Source organism: Onychomys torridus, chromosome 12, assembly GCF_903995425.1.
Source record: "Onychomys torridus chromosome 12, mOncTor1.1, whole genome shotgun sequence".
NCBI lineage: Eukaryota > Metazoa > Chordata > Mammalia > Rodentia > Cricetidae > Onychomys > Onychomys torridus.
Window position 1 is genome coordinate 57,222,333 of NC_050454.1, and position 16,232 is coordinate 57,238,564.

Below are 16,232 nucleotides of genomic sequence, written 5' to 3' on the forward strand. Positions count from 1 at the left end.
AATGAGATAGCTTACCACTCAAGATGCTTTTCTTAAGTGTAATATATGTAGCAAATCAACATTTACAAAATTTACAAAGGCACTAAAGTGTAAAAAGTGAGATGAATTCTCGAGTATGAAGACCAGAAGTAGGAATCACACTTAAGATTTGAACTCACACACTATGATCAGAAAGCTGATGGTGCCAATATTTGGAAAGATTATATATAACTGGAATCAATGAGAAAAACAAAGTTCTTTCTGTGAAAATGTCAGAAAGAGCCAACAGAGTTTTTGGTGACATCTTGATTCTTTCTAAATGCTGGTAAAGGTTTGCCATAAACACAGATTTGGGAAGAAGAGAATTAGAAAACTGTGGAGAGGAGGCAGTAGATAAGGTAATCAGGACTAGGAAGATATGAAAGGCAGGGTTTCACCTGTGAGAGGATGTAGTTTCTAAAGAGAGGATAGAATGCCGGAGCATGAGTTATCTGCTTTACAAGATGGCATTAAATACAGCATATACATTGCAATATTAAAGTTTTTTAATTTGTTTTAAAAATTAAAACAATAGCAATTATGAGTATACTGAATTTATATAATTACCTTTCTTCTTCTCCTCCTCCTCCTTCTCCTCTCTCTCCTCCAAATTCTTTCTAAGACCCCTGTCTCTTGGACTACTGACCTTTTCTTTTGAAATGTGTGTGTGTGTGTGTGTGTGTGTGTGTGTGTGTGTGTGTGTGTATGTGTGTGTATGCCTTCATGTGCATGCATGCTTAAGAGACCCCAGATTAGTGAAGTCATTAGAAAATGTACATTTTTGACATGGGCCTAAGTATGTCAAGGACCCAGTGCCTAGGACTCATTGGAAGTAGCGAAATCCTCTGTTGGGGGCAGAGCTGAGGCTCAGAAGCCTTTCTCAAGTCTATATGTTGATGCTGACAATATGATTAGAAAATGCCCATCATAGCTTTCACTACCACCTTTGATATATTTATGGCCCAACCACTGTTCCAAATCAGGGACTATTCCTTCACAAATAAGCCTATTCTGCCTCCTTACTCTGATGTATATACCAACTCAGCCTCCTTGTTTTTCTGCATCCCCGTTCCTGTCATCTGAACATAAGAACCTGCCTCTTTGTTTAACTCTGTCTGATAAACATGCTGAACTTCCAGAGTTCTAAGGATTCTGTATAAACTGTTAACATTGTAATGGTTAAGGGGAAGATTTTTATTTTAGATTTGAGGGAGAAAACAGCCAGGGGCACCTAGAAGTAGAGTGTACATGGCCAACAGACTGGGCCTGGCCAGGTGAGAAGCAGGAGCAAAATGGAGGGAGAGGGAGGAGAGAGAGAGAGAGGATGACAAAGAGAGACCCAAGAGAACCAAGAGAAAGCCAGAGGGATAGGGAGGAATGAGTAACTGTGTTCAGGAAGTTCCTGAGGTGGTGGAAATGTAAGGTAAGTGGGCAGAGACTGAGAAGAGTGAGGATGCCTACAGGGACTCTGTAACAGTTACTCATGACATTGAGGAAGCCTGGAGGCCTGCATGTTCTTTGGTATGCTAGCAGACACTACAGACAGACATTTGTCCATTTTACCATTGATAGGGGAAATGATTGCTTTGGTCATTTCCAACTTTATAAATTCCCTAGGAATACTGGCTTTTGTCTAGCCACCAGATTTTGGGAAAATTGAGTTTATTTAGGACCAGATATTTTCTTCATCAGAGTCAATTCCATCTGGTGCCAGTCTTTCCATGTGTTTGTGTCTTTGTTCTTCAATTTGACTACATCTGGAGTCCACTAAAACCAAAAAGACAGGCACTCATGTGAGGAATTTTCTTACTCAGAAGATTTAGTGCAGAAAGACTCACCTTAAAGCTGGGCCTCATTTTTCTTGCGGCAGAGGAGATGAAAGGACATAGAAGAAGATGACATTTAGTTTTCTTGTTCTCACTGGCAACTCTAATTCTTATTACTTCTTCAGGATTCTTTGTCTGAGGACCCAAAGCTCTCCAGAAACCCTCCTGGAATTCAGCACCAGATTGGGACTGCTGAGACATCAAGTCTCTTGTCCTGATCAACTACTATATTATTGTATTTCCTGTCATGAAACAGCTTTTGCTGAACTACCTGAACCACATCCTGTAAACCATGCTAGTAAGTCCCCTTGTAATATGACATATATTTCAACCGTCTAATTGGACATTTGGACATTGGGCCCAATCTGTTGGAATGAATTCATGCCTAGTACTGTAAAACTATTCATTGGCAAGAAAGGTCATAAATGCAAGAGGAGAGCCTATTACTACCATTTTCCTAAATAAATATCACTTATTTTTGTACCAACAAGTACTGTAGCTTTCATTCCTCATCTTGAGCAGGCTACCACAGAGATCCACAAACAGTCTCCTTTGAGCAGGCCCAACCTACCATATAGATTCATAAATAATCTTCTTCTTTGAGCAGGCTCAGGCTACCACAGAGATCCTGGGGAAGATGTACAGGTATAGTGACCAACTCTGGGTCACTCAGCACCAACTGCTACTTTACATCACATGACTTCCATCTAAAGTTCAGAAAGTATCATAGAATAAAGACTGTAAAAGCCAATGTATCAAGGTATTTGCTCTAAAACTCTATCCTTTAGATATGACAGTGACAGGAAACTCATAAAATATCAACAGTTTACTAGAAAAAAACCTTACTTCACCATCGAGATTTTTTTTAGGGTCAGGTTCTAGGCTGTACTTTCATGTTTTCAATAACAGTCCCTACATACTTACTATATAGATAAGATAGATCAATCCTGACTCAAGTACACATAAAATTTATGTTATTAAAATAAGAGTTATATCATATACTTAATATTTCTTTCACAGAGCCTTCCTATAAATAGTAAGCAAAACTTTAATAATGTAAGTTTCATTGATTCTACTTTAATATAGTTGACATATCAGTTACTGTAAGAACTGTATTTTTTTATGTCTTTGGTAAAAATACAGTTACATCACTCTTCTTCCCTTTCCTCCCACCAGACTTCCTATGTCCTCTATTTCCTAGTCTTCCCGATGATGCTACTCTCATATTAAGTTTCTTTTCTTTGATTATTGTTTATATACACAGAAAATCCCCCCCCCAAAAAAAACCCTTCTGAGTTAATTTTTATAGTTTGTGTGTATAAGGCCTCCATCAACTTATGGAGAGTGACACTATTTGAAAGAATTAGGACATGTGCCCTTCTTGGCGTAGGTGTGGTCTTGTTGGAGGAAATGTCTCACTGGGCATGGGCTTTGGGATTTTAGAAGCCCAAACCAGGTCTGGTGTCTGTTTCTGCTGCCTGTGGATCCAGATATAGAACTCTCAGCTACCTCTCTAGCACCATGTCTGCCCGTGTTCCACCATTCTTCCTGCATGACCATAATGGAGTAAACCTCTGAAACTATAAGCTAGCCTCAATTAAATGTTTTCCTTTATAAGGGATGCTGTGGTCATAGTGTCTCTTCACAGCAGTAGAACACTGACTAGGACCGTTTGTGAGTAGCACAACTCTTGTCTTCAAAGTTTAAAAAAAAATTATAAATAGATTTAGAGGTGGTGGTGGTGCATGCCTTTAATCCCAGCATTCGGGAGACAGAGCCAGGCGGATCTCTGTGAGTTCGAGGCCAGCCTGGTCTCTAAAGTGGGTTCCAGGAAAGGTGCAAAGCTACACAGAGAAAACCTGTCTCCAAAAAACCAAAAAAAAAAAAAAAAAAAAAAAAAAAAAAAGATTTAGAATTTTAAAAATGTTTCCATTAGAATCTTAAGGTTTATATTCAAATTTCAATGATTCTGAGCTTTAACAATGATTTTACATCTCTCAAAGAGTATATTTTTTAAACTAAATTGAATTTTGTATTACCAAACAGGCATGGCTACAAAAGATGTATGATTATACATATAGCAAATGTCTTAAGCCTTAAAAATAGATCATAAAAATTTTCATTTAAAAATTCTCCAGATGTAAATTATAGACTAGATTCTAGACGGGCTGTTATTAGGTCACAACTACTATTCAAGTAACTTCATATTGATTCTTTGTACTTCAAACAATATATTGGCTGAAAATAGCACCTTAATGAAGAAGGCTTATAACTGTATTTTATCATTCATAAAGCAACTTGATATCAGCATTTAGAAAATGTGTTTTCTTCTTTCTAGCTAATAATAAATCCTTTAAAGTTTTATCAGATACATTAACATCAGCCTTGAGGATACAACTATAAAATTAATTGAAAGTGATTCCATGATTCATATATTTTCAGTGTTCACAAAATGTCTCTTTATGTTTTCTCTCTATTGTTAAATAGTTTCCCATTTTCCTCAGGGAAGATATGATTTTTATAGACTATTTGGGCATGTTTGTACATGTGTTTTTCTGGCTTGTATCTGTTATTTCATCACTCCATTATGTGGCTGTCATAATCAAACTCATTTCTTACCACTATACTGGAGCTGATCACTTCAGTTAATATTTTCCTGTATTCAATATTTCTAGTTATTCCCTATATGAATATTTTATGCGGTATTAATGTGGTTGGCCTAAAACAAATGACACCTGAAAATCTAAAGGATAGAAACATTCTAGAAGGTGGAGTGGTAACTTAACCCTGTGGATCTGCCTTTCCCAGTTTTCATGATCTATAGAGAAGGCTTTGATGTTCTTTGAAATGAGATTGAGTACTCCAGGTAAAGCTCCATAAGACAGAATATAGTTCATGCCTTAGTTGGCTCAAAAATCATCAAAGCCCCAAGGTTCCAAGGAAAAACAAAATACAATCTACTTGGACTTGCACCCTTAAGGAACAGACACCAACATTTACAAAAGGCACATACTAAAATGTTAACCTGGGAGACTAAGGTCCAAGCTAGAAGTAGAACATAAAATCAGGGTATCTTTTTCAAAGTTAAAAATATATGGAAAAAAGATATTAGTAAACCCAGAGAATGTTTTAATATAAAGACTCAGAAAATGATTTTGATCACTGTCAACTGACATCCTATCATACTATCAGACGTCACCTGTACAGATTATTCAACGCTTTATCATTTGTATTTACTAGAGTAAAGTTTTACATGCTCCAAAGATCTACAAACCATATTCATGTTATTCACTCATAATTTTCAGTCAGTGACTAGAAGCAAAATGATCAATGAGCAGTGTTTGACTTGTGTAGGGACCCAGACATGATGCATATTGCAAATATCTTAGAGGTCAAATATATGAATACAAAATACATTTTGCTGTAATAATTCAAAGAAAATAACAAAATGCAGAATATACTATAAAATTAAGTGTATTAATAGAAAAATACTCAAAACAAAAGCTTTGACCATTGGGATATTAGCTCAATTTGTAGAATGCTTGCCCAACGTGCATAAGGCACTGTGTTTGATCTCTGCCATCATATAAATAAGGCATGCTGGATCATGCCTTTACTCCTACTATTTAGGAGGTAGAAGTAAGAGGATTAGATGGTCAAGGTAATCCATGGCTACACAGTGTTTTCAAAATTAGGCTGTGCTACAAATGATGTGCACTCTCCCTTTCAAAAGGGCTCCAAGCTGAGACAATCCTATTAGTGCTTTGGAATGTAATTTAAAAATGTATTTTGGCATCCTAACTGAGGAACAGGAGGGGGTTCATACAGAAGGAGGAGTAAGGAAGGACAAAGACCACCTAAATTGTTTGATAAAGCCTTAAGGAATCATATTATTTTATATTTGCTTAAATTTTAAATTAGCATTAATACACACACATACATACATACACACACACACACATACACACACACACACACGCGCGCACACACACGCGCGCACACACACACACACATGCACACACACGCGCGCGCACACACACACACACGCACACACAGGCACACACACGCACGTGCACACATGCACAAAAACGCACACATACACACACACGCGCGCGCACACACACACACACACACGCACACACATGCACACACACACGCGCGCACACACACACGTGCACACACGCACACACACACACACGCACACACACACACACGCACACACACACACACGTGCACACACACACATATATATGTTTATTAGCAAAGTTATTCGATTTGGGCTGACAATACTCCCGTCAAGAACCATAGACTAACAAAAGCCCTAGTAGCAGTCATGGTTGTTCTGAGTTATTTAAGTGACTCCCCAAACCACATAACCCATTACTATTACCTTTGGATACTTCTCAGAGTTTGAAAATGAGCTCCTGTTGTTGAAGACTTCCCACACTTATGGCAAAGGACTCAGATTACTTGTGCTGGACCCACTCTGAAAGCCTCCTTTCTGCGGCCTAGCTTCAACACTTCCTGAAAGTGCTATGTAAGCTGCCAAGGGAAGGGAAATCATTCGCGATTCTGGCCAGCTGTGATGCCTATGGACTTCAACAAGACATAAAGGCTGGAAGGAGCAGGAGTGGCGCCTTGCCTAAGGTAGCTTTGACCTTACTCCACAGCCTAGGTAAAGCTCAGGCTTGCAATCTCCCTGACTCTTGAGTAGCGGTGATTAAACCTGCTTTACACCTACCTTTTAAAATTTAAATTATTTTTTCAAATATCAATTATAAAAATGATTAACAGGGCTTTTCTTTATAAAAAAAATACTGACTATAATGAATCAGACTTTTTTGTGATTAATAGGGAATAAAGAGCTGCTAATACAGTCCTGATAATTCAGATATAATCCCCATGACATTTGCCATATTTTAAATTCTTAATAGTATTACTTACATTTAAATAATGAAGAAAACAGGGTATGTGTGCATAAGAATATGCAACTGTAACAGTGACTGCAATAGTGATAGTTACATTTTCTAATGTTACTTGAAAGCATACCTAATAAATGACAAGTATATTTTCAGATCTAGTCATCATTGAACAAGGTCAAAAGTACTAAGATAATGTCACTTTATTTCTAGTTATACCCAGGTCTCACAGGATAATCAGGAAGACACATTCCTTAGCTTCAATTACAACAAAATTGGAAAGTGACTATTTCCAGGCACTTGTATAGCTTGGCTTTTTCTAAACCAAATACACTAAATCCACTCCTAACCCCACAAACCCCCATAGAATCATGACCTCTAGACCTCTGGAAAGCCCTATAGAGTGAAACTGATATGGGTAACATGCACAGTCACAGAACTGATGTCACTATTTTGAAGAAGGTTCACTTTAAGGAACTTTTCTAGAAAAGATATTTTATTTGAATTATTTTTTTCATTTTACATACCAACCATGTTCCCCCTCACTCTCCTTCTCTCATTCTCCCCCCCCCGCCCACCCCTTTCCTCTTCCCATAGGGGGGAAGGCCTCCCTTGGATAGTCAACACAGGCTGGCACACCAAGTTGGAGAAGGACTAAGACCCTGCCCCCTGCATGACTGCTTAGTAAGGCATTGTACCTTAGGGAATGGGCTCTAAAAATCCAGTTTGTTTACCTGGGATAGGTCCTGGTCTCATTGCCAGGGAACCCACAAACACATCAAGTCACACAACTGTCACCCACATTCAGAAGACCTAGTACTGTCCCATGCAGGCTCCCCAGAACTTTAAGGCTTTGAAGAAAGAAAATAAAAAAGATATCAGAAAATGGAAAGATCTCCCACGCTCTTGGATAGGTAGGATCAACATAGTAAAAACGGCAATCACACCAAAAGCAATCTACAGATGCAGTGCAATCCCCATTAAAATCCCAGCACAATTCTTCACAGACCTTGAAGGAACAATACTCAACTTCCTATGGAAAAACAAAAAGGGAAATAGATGAATCTCCATGAGTCAACTAGGAACGGGGCAATGAAGGGTAAGGGATGGGGGATGAGAACATAAGGGGACCGGATGGTTGAGCTGGAACATGGACAAAGTGGGAGAGCAATGAAAGAGATACCATGATGGAGGGAGACGTCACTGGGATAGGGAGAATTTCCCAGGAATCCACAAGGATGACCCAGGTTAGACTATTAGCAATAATGGAGAGGGTGGCTAAACTGGCCTGCCCCAGTAAACAGATCAATGAACACCCTAACTGTCATCATAGAGCTTTTATCCAGTAACTGATGGAAGCAGATGCAAAGATCCACAGCCAAGCACCGGACCAAGCTCCAGGAGTCTAGTACAAAAGAGAAACGAAAGATTCTATGAGCAAGGGGGATCCAGATCATGATTGGGAAGCCTACAGAGACAACCAGTCCAAGCTAATGGGAAATCACAAACTTTAGTGTAACACGAATCTTAAAAAGTCTTATTAATAAAAACAAACCAAAACCAGGTATTGGGGTGAATGCTGGAAGATCAGAGAAGCAGAACAAGCTACAGCTTCCTCACCTCCACAGTTCCTCAGCTGAGCCTGTTTCTCAGACTGGAAGCCTCTTAGTCCTCATATCCAAATGGATCTCAGCTGAACAGTTGCTCAAAAGCCTAAAGGCTTAACCATCTCTAGTTCCTGGTCCTCGTGCCTTAAATGCCTTTCTGCTTTCTGCCATCACTTCCTGGGATTAAAGGCCTGAGTCACCAAGCCTGGCTGTTTCCACTGTGGCCTTGAACCCACAGAAATCCAGATGGATTTCTGCCTTCAGAATGCTAAGATTAAAGGTGTGTGTGCCATCATTTTCTGGCCTCTATATCTAGTGGCTGTTCTGTTCTCTGACCCCAGATAATTTTATTAGGGTGCACAATATTTTTGGGAACACAATACCACCATATTTTCCATTTTTTTGTCTAAATTTTAAAAAAGCTTATAACTAATGCAAGAAAAACTATCCAATAAGTATAGACAATATATACAGTCAAGAATTACATTAACATTTCACAGATTCAGATAAAAAACTCCATTATATATATTAACATTTGATAAATTCAGATAAAAGTTTTCATTACTTATCCCATTTAAATCAAGCAGTTCCTTTTTAAAAATTAGATTCAATAATTGACCTTTTAATCTTATTATATCCATATTTTCTCCTTTTTCTTCTACCTTTTATCATCTTTATATCTTCCCCTTTTTCTTTTTAGAGTAGAGTCAATGATCTACCTATTTATCCTATTATTTCTTTATCTTTTTTTTCTCAAAGTAGACTCAATGATCTACTTCAAATCTATATTCTCTTTTTCCCTTTTTTTTTTAAACAAAAGCTCTGACTCTAATCTCCTTATTCATCTTGTTTTCCTGACCATTAACAATTAACAACTTGTAACCAACTGTAGCATGAATCCTAAAGGGTCTTATTAATAAAAACAAACCTGGATCCAGGTATTGCTGGAAGATCAGAGAAGCAGAACAAGCCATAACTTCCTCACCTTGCCAATACCTCAGCTGATTGTGTTTCCTCAGACTGGGTGCCTCTCAGCTGAACTGTGCTGCATAAAAGCCTAAAAGCTTAACCAACCTAGTTCCCAGTTTTCACACCTTATATACATTTCTGCTTTCTGCCCTCACTTCCTGGGATTAAAGGCTCACTTCTTAGGATTAAAGGCATGAATTACCATGCCTAGATGTTTCTAGTGTGGCTTTAAACTCACAAAGATCCAGATGGATCTCTGCCTCACAAGTGATAGGATTAAAGGTGTGTGTGCCGACATTTTCTGGCCTCTATATCTAGTGTCTATTGTCTGAACCCAGATAAATTTATTAGGGTCGCACAATATTTTGGGGAACACAACACCACCACACTTTTGACCAACATCTCTGGAGGCTCCATGGGACTGGACTAAGCCCTCTGCATTTGGGCGGCCATTGTATAGCTTGATCTGCTTCAGGGGTTCCCTGACAGTAAGGTCAGGATCCATCTCTGGTGCATGAGCAGGCTTTTTGGAGCCTACTATCTATGGTGGGACATATTGCACAGCATTGATGCAGGGGAGGTGCTTAGACCTGCCTCAATTGAATGTACCAGCTCTACTGACTCCCCATGTGAGGCCTTACATTGTCAGAGGAGGGAATGGAGGGAGGGTTGTGAGAGGGGAGAAAGACTGGGGAGCAGGAGGAGGGAAGAGAGGAGGATCAGTGGTTGGTATGTAAAATGAATAAAAAAATTTCTTAATAAAAATAACAACAAAAAAACAAGATAGCCAAAACAATCCTATACAATAAAGGAACTTACAGAGCCATCATCATCCCTGACTTTAAGCTCTACTATAGAGCTATAGTAAAAAGAAAAAAAAAAAAACAAAAACAGCTTGGTATTGGCATAAAAATAGATATGCTGATCAATGGAATCAAATTGAAGACCCTGACATTAATTCACACACCTATCTACAAACACCTGAATTTTTATAAAGAAGCCAAAATTATACAATGGAAAAAAGAAAGCATCTTCAACACATGGTGCTGTCGTAACTATATATTTACATGTAGAAGAATGCAAATAGATCCATATCTATCATCATACACAAAACTCAAGTCCAAGTGGATCAAAGACCTCAACATAAATCCAGTTACACTGAACCTCACAGAAGAGAAAGTAGGAAGTAGCCTTGAACGCATTGGCACAGGAGTCAACTTCCTAAATATAACACTAGTTTTACAAACACTGAGAACAACGATCAATAAATGGGACCTTCTGAAACTGAGGAAAGATATTTTAAATGACTTGTTTTCTACAAAAGAAAAAGGCATGCTGCTTGTGCTGCTGAAATTTGGGATTATTTGTTTCATCACAAGGCAGATAGATTACACCTCACCAGACAAGTGTCCTTCTTAGAATTGAGAAATCATGAGTATGTTTCATGTGACATGGTACCAAAGGTCAACACATGAGGCTAAACTATGCAAACCTTGCTTTCCAAAACCTTTCTACTCATCAATAACCTGTTGAGTAGGTTTTAAATGATAATTTCATTCTTCCAGAAAGCGTATACTAAGAAATGATTGATTCTGTGGTCCTTGTTATATAATCACTTTTTAATCATACTTTCATTGTCAAGGTGAAAGAGGAAGGTTTTCATCTTTCCCACTTTTAACTAAATGATTAAACACCATCAGAGTCATAATGTCTTGGAAGTGACAGAGTCATCATAATATGCACTGACAGTACATCCATTTCAGGGTCATATTTCTATCACTTTAACAAGTAACTGAAAGCCATGAGAAAATTCATATTGTGCTTCCAACTAATAAGTATGTGAGCTTCATAGAGATTTCATTAAGGCAGTCCTCTTGCAAGAAGCACAGAAGGTATGAATACACATATTCCTCTATAGATCTCACCATGCAGAGATATGTTAAATTTAAACAGTTAAGTCCAATAAAATTGTAATGTATCCCTTAGCAATAATTGGATACATTCACAATGATTAGGTAAGTGAGGCATTATCTACATAAATAACTGAGTTCTGCTAGTCTTTGTAAACAATGCAATATTATTTGAAATGCTATGAGAATTGTACTTATAAAACCATCAGCAGAAACATTTCTGTTTGATTATGCTTTAAAACATTTGGTTGTATCGTTATATCCTCAACATTGTTTTAGCATAAATTGACTGCTTTTTTTTTTCCTGCTAGTATTGAAATGTTCTATATTAACTGGTTTTAAACTCATTGTGAAATGAGCCAATTAAAGTATAAAAAGAGAGAATTTATGAAGCATGCAATTTGTAATTTGGAGGATGTAATCCAAGTAGAGTGACATCATTGGTTTGGACCTACGTTGAGGGTAACATCTAGGTGAGGACATATCTCAGGACCAAAGGTTGTGTCATCTTGAGTCAGGAATTAGGGGGAGAAAAAAAAATAGAAGGCACTGGTCAAGTTCTACAGATTCTTTTATGGAAATACTTTCAATGACTTGAAGAACCAAGGCCCCTCCATCTTGTAAACCTCTCCATTTTGCAATAGGCCTTAGGTTTTGAGTTCTCAGTATTGCTGATATATATTCCAGGAACCAAAAAGAACAAAGTCAGGAGGTCAGGAATGGCCATCTAGCCATCTGGTAGCAACTGATTAACCATAGAATGTCCCAATTCGGAGACAGCTCAGGATCAGGGTTTAAAAATAACTGAGATTAAACTGAACATGAGATATCAGCATATCTGTATGTGTGGAAGCCAGAGTATAACTTGTGTGAATCAGTTCTTACCCTCTTCTCCATGGGATTTGGGGACAGAACTCAGATAGTCATGCTTAGTAGCAAGCAGCTTTGTTTTCTGTGTATCTCATTAGCCCTTGTTTGTTTATTTATTATTTGTGTATTTATTTTTGAAACAGAGTGTTATATAACCCAGTCTGGTCTTGAACTCATTATGGAGCTGTGAAAGACCTTGAACTCAGGTCCTCTTGCCTCTGCCTCCTGAGTGCAGGGTTATAGGTGTGTAGTTTTGTGCTGTGCTTAGGATTGAACCCAGGGGCTCGGATAGGCTTACCAACTGAATTATGTCTCCAGTCCAGCTTGCTCCTTTTGTTTCACTAAACATTGTGCCCTTTCAACCAGTTCTGTACCTCTTGTAATTGGATATTATCCAAACATCCTGTCACCACCAAGAAATCCTATTGATTCATGCAGGCTCATCACTTAGCATAGTGTTCTCACAAATCGTCTGTGTTTGTTTCTATCTTTCCTTAAGAATGAATAGTATTTCATCATGTATGGACAGCACATTGAAAATCAATTCACCTGCTTAAAAAAAAAAACCATGTATGCTAAGAAAGGAACACCTCCTCTAGCCTCTGCTGCATAGGTGTGCTTGACAAGGTCCCTGCCACACCTTGAATTGTTCCAATACACCTTGCTTTTTATGTTGGTGAGTTTGTGTCTCTGGTGTTCTATTCAGGGGTCTCAAGACTTGGGCACAACATATATCTTACCTCTTATAATGCCCCACCTTTTGAAATGTTTATAGTATTTTCAAATGCCCCTGTGCTGGGAACTAAGCTCTTACAAATGGATTTCTGAAGACAGTTATCCCCATGTTAGTGTAGCACACACATACACAAACATACACTTCCAAAATACTTTATGTAATGTCATGAAAATTTTTTTGCTAGGTAGAAGTATATTCATCATGGATGAAAAAGGCATAGAGGGATAAAGATATTATAAAGTAGTCTTATGTAATCAGTTTTTATCCCAAGATTTCTCAATCTCAAGTCCCTCATTACTGTACTAGTGGGTTTTTTTTATGCTAAGATGTAAAGATCTGTCTTCATCTCTACCACTTGAAAACCTAAGGTTAAGAAGGGTTTTACTATGGGACATGAAAAAAACATATTTATTTTATCCTGGGTTCAGTGTCCCTGAAATATTTACATAGCTGTATTAGACAAATGGTATATATTGATTAACTAATTAATCAATTCTATTGCAAATCTGTCTATTTAAATAATAATTCCTTCACTTTCATGAGTAATGTATATTAAAGGTCAATAAAAATGGAGTAGAAATATAGATGCATATATACACACAGATATATAGAATAAATATGTAATTTGTGGAGGATAGAGTTCCTCTATTTATGATTTCTTTGTTTGAAAGAAGGCCTTTCTTATCCTAGGATGGCCTGAAACTCACTGTGTGGCACACGATGACTTTGAACTACTCTGGCTTCCTTTTGCCCAATGCTGGATTTCATGTAAATAGATAGCACCATGCCAGGCTTGTGTGAATCTGAGCCTCAAAGGCAGAATGTTGTGCAGGAAGGCCCTGGACCAACTGAGCTGCCTAATCCCTGGGCAGAAACAAAGAGTTCTAACACATTGCTCTTTCCTTAGGAACTTTTGAGGCCCAGCAAAACTCATAGCAAGTGCATACTCAAAGCTTTGTTTTACTAGGTGTTGTCCAATATGCCAGAATGAAACAAAATTATATAATTTAATAATAAGAAATGCTATGGTGAATATTATAATGTTTACATCTTACAAATAGATTAATTTAAGTGATTTTCCTTAAGTACACTATGAAAGTTAAGTGTTCAAAGGTTAGAATCTGGGAAATCATTCTCCAGGGTGATGTCTGAATCACTTTCCTAAAGCAGCTTTAAAAAAACAAACAAACAAACAAAACCCGAAAAACAAATTCTCTTCTCTATTCTGAACTTGAAGGCAGTTGAATAGCATTGGTATCATCAACATGTACAGTATAAAAAATATGGTTGGTGGAGAGAGTAACTCATGGACAGCAGAAACAAATGTCCAGTCTGATGGTGGCTCAATCTCCTTGCTATACAAGGTCTCAGATATGAAGTGTTTGTAAAGTAAGCCAGTGCAGTTTGTAATGGGTGATGGAAGTTGTCACACAAATGTAAAAAGACAGGATGAGGCGGGGCATTGGTGGCACATGCGTTTAATCCCAGCACTCGGAAGGCAGAGGCAAGTGGATCTCTGTGAGTCTGAAGCCAGCCTGGGCTACCAAGTGAGTTCCAGGATAGGCGCAAAACTACACAGAGAAACCCTGTCTCAAAACAAACAAACAAAACAAAACAAAAGAACACAAAACAATGCCACAACAAAAAAAAACCAAAACAAACAAAAAAGACAGGATGAAAACACTGTTCCTCCTAGTTTCTGCCTGTAACTATGTGAAATGGGAGGAGGAGACCAGGACAGAATTTCTGTTGGATTTTATACCACAAAGAAAGCAGAAGTAAGAAAGATGGATTCACTTGGCATAGCTAATAAATCATTTACAAAAAAAAAAAAAAAAAGAAAAAGAAAGAAAGAAAAGAAAAGAAAAAAGAAAGCACTGATAGAGATGTTAAAGACTCCAGTCTGTTTTACTATATGTTTACATTTAAAGATATTTAGACTTAGAATTCACTGCAAAACAGTAAAAAATGATAAATAACTGTGAACTACACTAGTTCTGAATATTCAGTATTCTGAATGTTGAAAACATTGAATGGGGCACTGTAGAGAGCTGTGTGCAGCGGCACCTTAAAGATGGCACTGGCTTCGCCCTCCGCCCTCCCGAAGGCGAGTGCTCGAAGTGGTAAACAAATCCTTATTTGGCTGAGGCTGGAATCAAGTGTTGCTTGCATTTGCATGGACCAATGGACAGCGCCCACGTGGCTGCTCAGGGTTGGCAGCCCATGCCTACTTCAGGGCTGGGAGAGGCTCCCCCGGAGAGAGACATTGCTTGTAACAAGGTCCTGAATAAACTGCTTAAAGAAGAGCTCCAGTGATGCATCATCCTTGCTGGTCGAGGCGGGTGCGACAAGTGGTGGCCCTTACGGGGAACCTCCTCATCTCTCCATGGGGCTCAGAACTTTCTGCAGTCAGGGGGTATACCGGTAAGTCCTCAGGTAAATTGGGGATCCGCGACAAAAGCGGGGTTTAGCTCTCACCTGTAAATAGAGGGGGGACAGGATAGTAGAGCCGTGACTACAGCGGACGGGTAATCAGGAAACAAAGTAAGAAAGTGAAACCAAAAGGCTGGGACTGTTTGGTAAAGGCTCCGAGAAACCTCTAAAATTGAGGAAGAAAGGATATACTAAGATGGGTGCTTCCTCCTCGCACCCAATTTTTCTGGCTCTTAATGAGCTCCTTCTTTCCAAGAAATTAAAGATTAAGAAAAGCACCTTAGAAAGGTTTCTGGAAGAATGTGACATCGTTGCTCCCTGGTTCACAGTGTCTGGTAGTCTCATGGTGGCGTCATGGGAGGAGCTAGGACGTGACCTAGACTTTGCTGCAGAACAGGGAACGCTTAAGAATGGGTAAGACCAGTGTGGAAATTAGTTAGAAGTTGCATAGAAGATCGGAGATGCAATGACGCTGTGGAAAATGGACAGGCAGCTCTAGAGATACTCCAGAAAGAGAGGTCAGAGAAGGCAGCCTCCGAGAAGGCCACCTCTAAAAAGGCCGGTAAAGGTGAGAAACACAAACAAAAGGGATAGAACAGCTTGTACCCTAGGCTTTCAGATTTGGAAGATTTTGAGGACTTAGAGTCCTCCAGTCTCTCCGATTCTGTCCTTGAGGATGAGGACATGGAATCATTATGCGAGTCTTTACTAAATACCAAAATAAGAAAGAAACGTAAAGACCGAGAAAAGGGTCGGGGTAAAAAAAAAAAGGAACAGGAGTCTGAGTCTCACATCCCTCCTTCCGCTCCTCCACCATATCCTGGCACGTTCCCTATGCCATCGAATGTGGGGGCATACTTTAACCCTGATGTGTTGAGGAAAGTCAGGACAGAGATGCAGGTGGCATTCCCTGTGTTCCAGAATCCTCAAGGTAACAGGTACCA